Here is an 8959-nt window from a genome sequence, read left to right on the forward strand (position 1 = left end):
GCAGGACTAGGCAGACAGACCGAAGTGGAGTAATGGATGTGGATCATCTGCTGTTCAGATAAGCCAGTGGCACAAGTCAGATCCCATGTTCACAGTATCTGTAGTGGGAAAGTGGAGGACATTTAGTTGCCCTGGATCTCCCCCATCCAGGCGTTCCATATTTTCCCAATTTTTCCTGGGCAGCCTCTAGCCATGTACGTTAACTTTAGATTGGGAAGAACATTATTTACTAGCTTTTTCCAGATGCTTGAAGTCGGGGTGCTGTTGCTTTCCGGTTCATCAGAATGGCTTTTTTTTGGCAATATCAAGAAGTTGCAGAAGCCATACCAGTTCACTGGAACTCAGGGATAATCTTTTCGTTATTCCCAATAGCCAGAGTTTGGGGGAACATATGTTGGGAAGCCCGAGCTTAGCTTCAGCGTAACGTATTATATACTTAGTAATAGAACCTGTTACTGCTATTCATTTCTTTATATTGTACATTCAAAGCAAAAGTTAGTGGGGAGAATACTGGCCCTAGAAGAGAGAGAGGTGAGGAACAAGTGGGGGGGGGGGTAATTACTAATATAATATTTTACTTTTTTAGTACCAACATATCCAACAGTCCTTACCCAGAAGATTAAATAATTTTCTCATCCCTCAATTACACACACAAAACAGGAATGATTGTATCAGGCGCCAAAGAACCTTCTGTTCTAGAAGGTTCTTTGGCGCCTGATAAAATCATACACACACAGACATAAAAGAATAGTCCCTAAGTTTAAATTTACAAAACCGTATGTGTACAAATAGACTTTCCAATGATGGCATGAAAAAAATGACATATACACACAGACACACATAAATAAGTACAAATTCACATACATGCACAAACGTTAATACAATACTAAATAACGTTCTATTTGGACCAGTATATTAATTAGCTGTTTGTGTTCCACTAAAAAGCTGAAGCTTAAAATGGTCCCAGTAATTAGCACAAAATAATACACAACTTGGGAGTCTTAAGTAGACAGGAAGTAAGCTGCACAAGGTTCAAATCATTTTAAGCCCTGGAAAATCTAAATCTAGGAGATGGTTTCTGCATGTGCCTTGTTAGTAGTTGTGTTTGCCAAGTGGATACAGAACCACCTTGCAACCCATAGTAAACAACTCAATTAAGCTAAAAATAAAGTGGCGCTCTTGAAGCACAGTGGCTTATATTAGTAACTTTGCTGACAAAAATGGAAGGACTACAGATCCACAGGCTAAAAATAACAATGACAGGAAAGTAATATGCAATGGGAAATATTGTGACACACTGCTGGGCACATAGGTATATATATATATATGATCATAACTTTGTAACAAAATAACCCCTGTTTTGGGTACATATGCAATAGCATTTATTATACTTATATATATATATACTTTAAAGCCTTTAGAGTGCTCCCACAACCCCCCTGTTTTGATATTGTATATATATATATATATATATATATATATATATATATATATATATATATATATATATATATATATATAGAAAATATATATGTGTAGCACTATAATAGGGCTAGGGCAGCTGAGGGGTTAAGCCCTTTTTCCATTCAGCTACTAGGCACAAATTCTCCAATGTACTGCCAAACTAGTGCATGGTTTCTTGCCTGGAAAGCCCTACCCTGGCAGATTGCAGACTCATTCTAAACCATGGGCCGTGCTAGTCTATAAATCAAAGATTATCTAGCATGGCTTCTATTTACAGCACCCTGGGAGAGCGAAACCTCTGGTTTTATAGGTGACATTCAGACCAAAATAGCAACATTATGAGCAAAATACGTAATGGAGATCTAAAGTTGCGGCTGTGTCTTTATCCAAGGGCAGTTAACACCTCTCAGAAGCATTCAGATCCATTTCTCGCCCATCCTCCTTGTCAGGCTCTAAACCATTCCATATACTCTACAACAAAGCTACTTTATAAAGGGGGAATTAGTCAGGGAGGTCATGCTGGCAAATAAAGCATATATCTTCAAGATGTTTAGATGACTTTTAAGTAAAGCAATCAATCCACAAGAATTAATTCAAACCCCAGCAAGAAGACAATCAAGTAATCAAGTGAGAAAACGGTTAAGTGTCCACAGTGATTTTTTTCCCTAAATGGCAAAACTGTAACTACATTCCATTGTGTTGCCTCAGTGAGGCAACTTCAGGCGACTATAGAAAATGCATTGCCGCGTTTGCATTAGCGCAGGCGACTTTTCATTCTAGCCTATGGGGAAAAACACTGAGGCAGTTCGGGGAGATAGTCATGCAAAAGACGAGGCGATTAGTCGCCAGGCGACAAAATCTCCCCGAATCTCCTTGTGTGGCCTTACCCTAAAACTCCATGTCCCATTGCAACTTCTCCAGTTACACTGAGTTGGAGATACAAAAGCTTATCTGAAAGCAGTTCCATTATGAAGTGCTGGCTCTTTCGGAAAGCACAGGATCAGGCAAAATGACCTGAGATTACTTCCTACACACACCAATATTACAGCTAGATAAAAATACACTTTTAAGTACAGGTATGGTACCTGTTATCCAGAATGCTTGGGACCAGGGATTTTTAATATAATGGATCTTTCCATAATTTGGATCTTCATATAGTAAGTCTGCTAGAAAATCATGTAAACATTAATAAACCCAAAAGGCTGGTTTTGCTTCTGATAAGGATTAATTATATGTTTGTTGGGATCAAGTACAAGGTAATGTTTTATTATTACAGAGAGGAAATCGTTTTCATAAATGTGGAATATTTGGATAAAATTGAGTCAGCCTTTTCGTAATTCTGGATAGCAGGCTTCCATATAATGGATCTCATACCTGTGTAGGAATAACATTTTATATGGTAGAGTGAATTATTTGTCACGTAAACAGTGGAATTTGGAAATAAAACGACACCATAAAAATCACGACCGGTGCAGAGGGGACCCAGCCACATTAAAGGCTACTTAGCTCTAAATATAGAAGCAATGAGTTATTTCATATCCATTTTTATGAATTAATGGGCACAGAAATAAGTGCTGTATTCACCAAAATTTACAAATAAAACTTATCACTGTAAACGTGTCTAAAAACCCCCACTGGATGGGTTTCTTGTACCATGGCAGGCTTTATGACAGTAAACTGACTGTACACGAAACATTGTCTGACAGAAGATGAATTGACATTCATTTGTATGCCGTTGCCATGTTTGTGTAATTGGAAGTCCAACCTTTGAAGTCAGCAAGCTATTTGGAGCTGTGGAGGCAGTAGGCTGTGCAACGCATAGCATGTGTATTAGACAAGGGCTGATATTCCAGGAGTCCCTCTTTCTTTCTCTCCTTTTAATGCCTTTGCATGAAGTCCAGAGAGTCCATCTGCCACTGAAATTGCCATGGTTTTATAAAACATTGCTTCTGGAATTATGCATAAACTCACACAGAATTAATTCCCGGGATTAAGTCTTGATTAAGATGTGTGTCACTTTGCTGTCTCAGAATTTATTAAGAGCCCTTCTTCAGGATCTGGCAGATGGAATTTCTGCTCAATGTTTGCAGATGATAATTTCACCTCTTCTCCAGCCATTTGCATATGATTGCATCTGTCAAGCACAATTTCCTCTCCTTCAGGTTTGAGCTGTGCTCCAGATTTAAGGAGGAATACATTCTTTTTCCATTCAGCTGGGATTTTCAAACAACATTACAAGTGTTTGAGCTTTGATATCCCCTTAGTAATATTAAAGTTATTTAATTTACTCGTCGAGCTGAAAAATGATTCCTAAACAAATTAGTCATTTAAAGACAAAATAGCATCAGCTAAATCTTTTATAAACCTTCAGACAATTAAAAGAATTGTTACACTATCATATCACCTTTTAATATACAGGTATGGGACCTGGTACGCAGAAAGCTTGGGACCTGGGGTTTCCAGATAATTTGGATCTCCATACCTTAAGTATGGAGAATTCGACCTATTTTGCTTCGGCAAAATTTAGTGAAAAAAGTTGCCTATCCATTATAGTCTATGGGTGTTTTTCTCTGCAAAACAAGGCAAAATATTAATACTAAACAATCATTTAAATATTAAAAATTAACTGAAAAGTATAAATACTGTATGTACCTCTGTTTAAGCAGTTGAATATAATATCCATGAATGTATTAGGTAAAAGAACTGCAGCTTACCTAGCTATGGAAATAGAAATTATTGTATTCCATAAGAATATTTTGAAGGCATCCAGCCTACATCTATATCCTCCAGCAGATTATCTGTTTCACACATTTATATTAAATATATTGAATGATTAAACTGAAATTTGTCAGGACCCTCAGCAGGACTCTCTACATTAGATTTTGTATAAAACATATTCCTATTTAACATGTTGTTTTCTGCACTTGAATGAACCGTTTCATTCAAGAAAATAAATATACAAATTCTTTCTCCCTGCATACAAATTGCCCCTGGTATAAAGGATATAGAGGGGTGTTCTGAGCTGCACTGAGTACTGACAACCATAGAGAATGAATGTGTTCAACGGTCAAAGGCATTCTCATGAATTTATACAGGTATGAGCATTGTTATGCGACAGTAAGGACATTTTTAAATAGGAAATATGGTCAAACTGCTGGAAATCCTTCTGAATTTCCTAATTAGATGTTCACTGAATCTGCCAATAGATACCTTTTGCAGAATTGACAGCAGAAACCACAGCGCTTTATTCATGAGGAGTGGGAGGGGGGGGCGGCACATGGGTCTCCCTTCTACTGTACCCTACCCATCCCAAAACGTATGTGTTTTGATGCTAGGGATGGAAAAGGACAACGTAAACTGGAATGCTCTTATAGTATTCCAAAACTCCACTCAGTATGATTATTATATTTTGAATTAATGAAGAAGTATTCAGTACAGTTTCTGCACAATTCAGTAGAATTACACCATTATGGTACATTAAACAGGTTGAGTTTTTTAACTCAACTATTTCAACTCTTTTCTTCCCTATAATGCTCTATAGACTGGTCTCGGAATGGATAACCTCTCTATCGCACATGGGGGCAGATTCCCTAAAGGGCAAAGTGACTAACGCTAGCGAAAATTCGCCAGAGTGATGTAATTTCGGTACTTCGCCAATTCCCTGTCACTTCGCTAGCGAAGGAGATAGACGGTAGCGTTGCGTCGCACTCTAACGCTCTGGTGAACAGATGTAACTCTGCAAATTCAGTAAGATGCGGATTTTACTGAACGTTACCTCTTGCGCCAGACTTGCCTTCGCCACCTCAGACCAGGCGAAGTGCAATGGAGTGGATAGGACTTCCACAATTTTTTGTTGAAACGTTTTTTTTTAAACATTATCGGTTATTGTTCATTCATTATATTACTGGTCAAGTATCGACCAGCTCCTAGCCTGGGAATTGAGTTTTACAGACAATTAAACTCTATGATCAATGACAATGAATGATATTACCATTGCAGCAGTACTGTATTCATAACACAGCAATGGAATCAGCTTGTCAAGCAAATACTTTAAGGCTCTACATTTATCACTCTGTATATATAACCAAGCACCGGTTTGCTATTCTGTTCCTCAGGAGGCTTAGTGCTTGCTTCAGAAGGATTGTAAGCTCTCTTGCACAGGAATGGGGCAAATAGGTCTGGAACCACAGGAGATTTAGGCACAACAAAACATTAACATGGTTGTTCACAGGGCCTTCATAGTCTGCATAGATTTAGCTTTATACTGAAGGGTATACATATATGAAGGAGCATGAATAATGTTTGCTTAAATTGAGGAATACACATCTATTCTATTTATTCTGTTTAAATAGAATTATCAGCAGCAGCAATTTATGAACCCTAGGACTAGCGGGAATACCACCACCCATAAATGCACTCTGTATAGATACATAGGACAAGAATATTTAAAGCACACAATAAGGGAGTTATATATTATAGTCCGAATGCCAAAAACTCAAGTTTTTTTAACTATAAAATCTGATTTTTTAGTGGAAAAGGATGCAAAAAGTCTGAATCTGAAAATACTCCATCTTTAACCTGTCTACGTCCTGTAAAAGAAGTCCTATTTGCAATTTGAAGATATTATGGTCTGCGCTGGTTTTCGTACATGAATCCAAAAAAAATTGGCTTTTCTGCAGATTCCTCCGATTTCACGAAAAAATTCTGGCTTTTTGGACGCCAAATGAGAAAAATGTCGCAATTTTCGTGCGACAATCTGAAAAAAGTTTAGGTTTTTTTCCCGTTCCAATTTTTTCGTGGTTTTATAATGATAAATAAGGGTAAATCGTGCATTCTAGTTTGGTCTGACTTTTTTATTTAAAACATCCGAAAAATTTGGGTTTTGATAAATAACCCCCTAAATATGGGCCTTGTGCAAACTAAACGAAATTGATCGTCACTCAGTGGTTACTTATTTGAACAATGCATTAAACCACAGTATGCAATGACAGTAATTCCTCTTAATTTAATGCAGCCTACAGGAATTTTTATTGCACCTCACTTGAGCATCTGTGAAAATACCGCAGACATGTGTCTATTGTTAACGTTAACGCAGCTTTGCCTGGACAAAGGAATGAAATAACTTTTTAAGTATTATTATATTTGTCATATATTTCATACTATTAAGAGATGCCTAAAACATATCTACTTAATACTGTTATCCCCTTAATGCCTACTTTCTTTTTTAAACTTTATTTTTTATATATGTAAAAATAGAACCACAATTTAGCGCTGTTCATTAAATTTAGACAGTTGCCCAATTTAGAGTTGTACAATTAAACATAAATTAAAAGATTCTTCTGCTGCTAAGAATATTTCTTTGTATACATAATTGCTTGGGTCAGACTAGTGATTTTCCACTTCCAACTTTATTTCACTCCACATTACAAACTAAAATCCTGTGACTGGTTTGTATTAAATCTGTATTGTTTAACATTTGTATTCTTTCTTGCGCACTGTCAAACCAGCCAGTAAAATTAAAAGCTTTAGTCAAAGAGATTTCATCCTTCTTTAGCACAACCTTAAATAGTAAGACATTCAAGCACTAATAACCAGCTTCATTCAATTCCCAGTCACATAATTATCCAATCTGCCAGGAGACATTAATATTCAGTGATGTGAGGGGGGGCTTGGGAGGGAGATCTGCTGCTAGTGGCATCTTCCATTCAACCTGGTGTCACTGCAAATCCTTGAGATATAAGTAAGCATCATGTCCAACAAACCAAGGTATTTATACTATGAATACAATGCAAGCTGCATAAATAAGTCCCGCTGGCGCAGAAGGTCATATATTAATGGCAGAAGATAAAAACATAGGAAGAATATGATGCAAACAATCCACTCATGCCATGCAACCTAAGCATTGTATCTAAGTGAGTCTAAAGAAAGAACACAATGTGACAAGTGTAAGGTGTTTGTGTTAAACATTGGTGCTTAATGGGATATTTTATTATCTCTGCTAAAGAGGACTTCCCTGTGTTTATTGGTTCATTATATGTCCCTATCCCTGTTTGAACTACAACTCCTGGCATTTCCTAACCACAGTTACGCAGAAGGAAGGGGGTTGCACTTAAGGTGCCCATAGACGCACCAATAATTTCGTATATTTGGAGTGTGTATAGTTGTAAGACTTGGATATTGGTCAGCACATTTATAGGACTACCCAGAAAATTTTGATTGGGCGCCTTTGAAGGCACCTGAACAGCGGCCACTGTTGTGCTGAATCTTTAAATACAGGTTGAATTCTATTGTATATCTGGCGGTCCGCTCTAACATGTATTGAAAATTACGCTCTTTCCTGCGATTGGTCACTGGCCACCTTAATTAACTGTAGAACCATTTTTAACAATAGACAATGATAGGCCAATTTACAATCATTCGTTATTATTTGTATTACCACAAATCATACTTTTTAGCATTAAAAATCATATTTTTCTATCCCGTATAGATATGGCCTTGGGATCCCCAGACTTCGTCCAATGGGTAACAGAAATTGCGTATCTCCCAAGAGCTTTGTCGGACCATGCCCCACTGTCATTAAAACTGTGCACAAAACCCCGACCTCAACATTTCCAGTGGAGACTATCCCCGCTCTGGCTTAAGAATGCTGAGGTGGAGGAAGCCTCTCGTACCGAGTATGTGAAGTCCTGGGAAACAAACCTAAACACGGCCCATAGTAATGTAGTGTGGGAAGCCTCTAAGGCGGTTGCCCGGGGCACCCTAATAGCGGCAATTGCGAGAGCACGCACGGCCGCCAAACAGGAGGTTACTGAAGCGGCAGAGAAAATGTCGCAGGCAGAGGAGGACTATTGCAAGGGGGGAGATGAGTTGAGTCACCATGCTCTAATTCTTGCGCAGAGGAATCTAGAATTAGCACAGACCGCTTCCACACGCAAGAAACTGCTGTATGCCAGCCAGAGGTCCTTTGAGCAGGGGGACAAAAATGGGAAAACCCTGGCCTACTTGGCTAAGCTTGATAATCCCTCCACAATGATTGCTAGAGTCAAGGATGCACAGGGCAACTGTACTCTTGAAGCGGAAGAGATAGCTGAAATCTTTGCCACATACTATAACGATCTCTACACTACACGGGTAGCCTACACACTAACAGAGCTTGAACAATTCCTGAAGGGCATGGATTTCCCCAAATTAAGCCAGGCCGAAGTATCTTACTTAGATGGTCCCATAACCTTGGGGGAGGTGGCCTCAGCCATGGGGAGCCTCTCACCCGGGAAAACCCCCGGTCCAGATGGCCTGCCGGTGGCGTGGTATCGACTTCTTAGTGAAGAATTGATACCTAGGCTGCATACAACCCTGTTGGATGCAAAAGAGTCAGGTCATCTCCCACAATCCTTTTACTCAGCCACTATAATACTTATACTTAAGGAAGGAAAGGACCCTGAAGCGTGTGAATCCTATCGGCCCATATCTTTACTTAACACAGATGTAAAAATAT

Source organism: Xenopus laevis, chromosome 7S (assembly GCF_017654675.1).
Source record: "Xenopus laevis strain J_2021 chromosome 7S, Xenopus_laevis_v10.1, whole genome shotgun sequence".
Lineage (NCBI taxonomy): Eukaryota > Metazoa > Chordata > Amphibia > Anura > Pipidae > Xenopus > Xenopus laevis.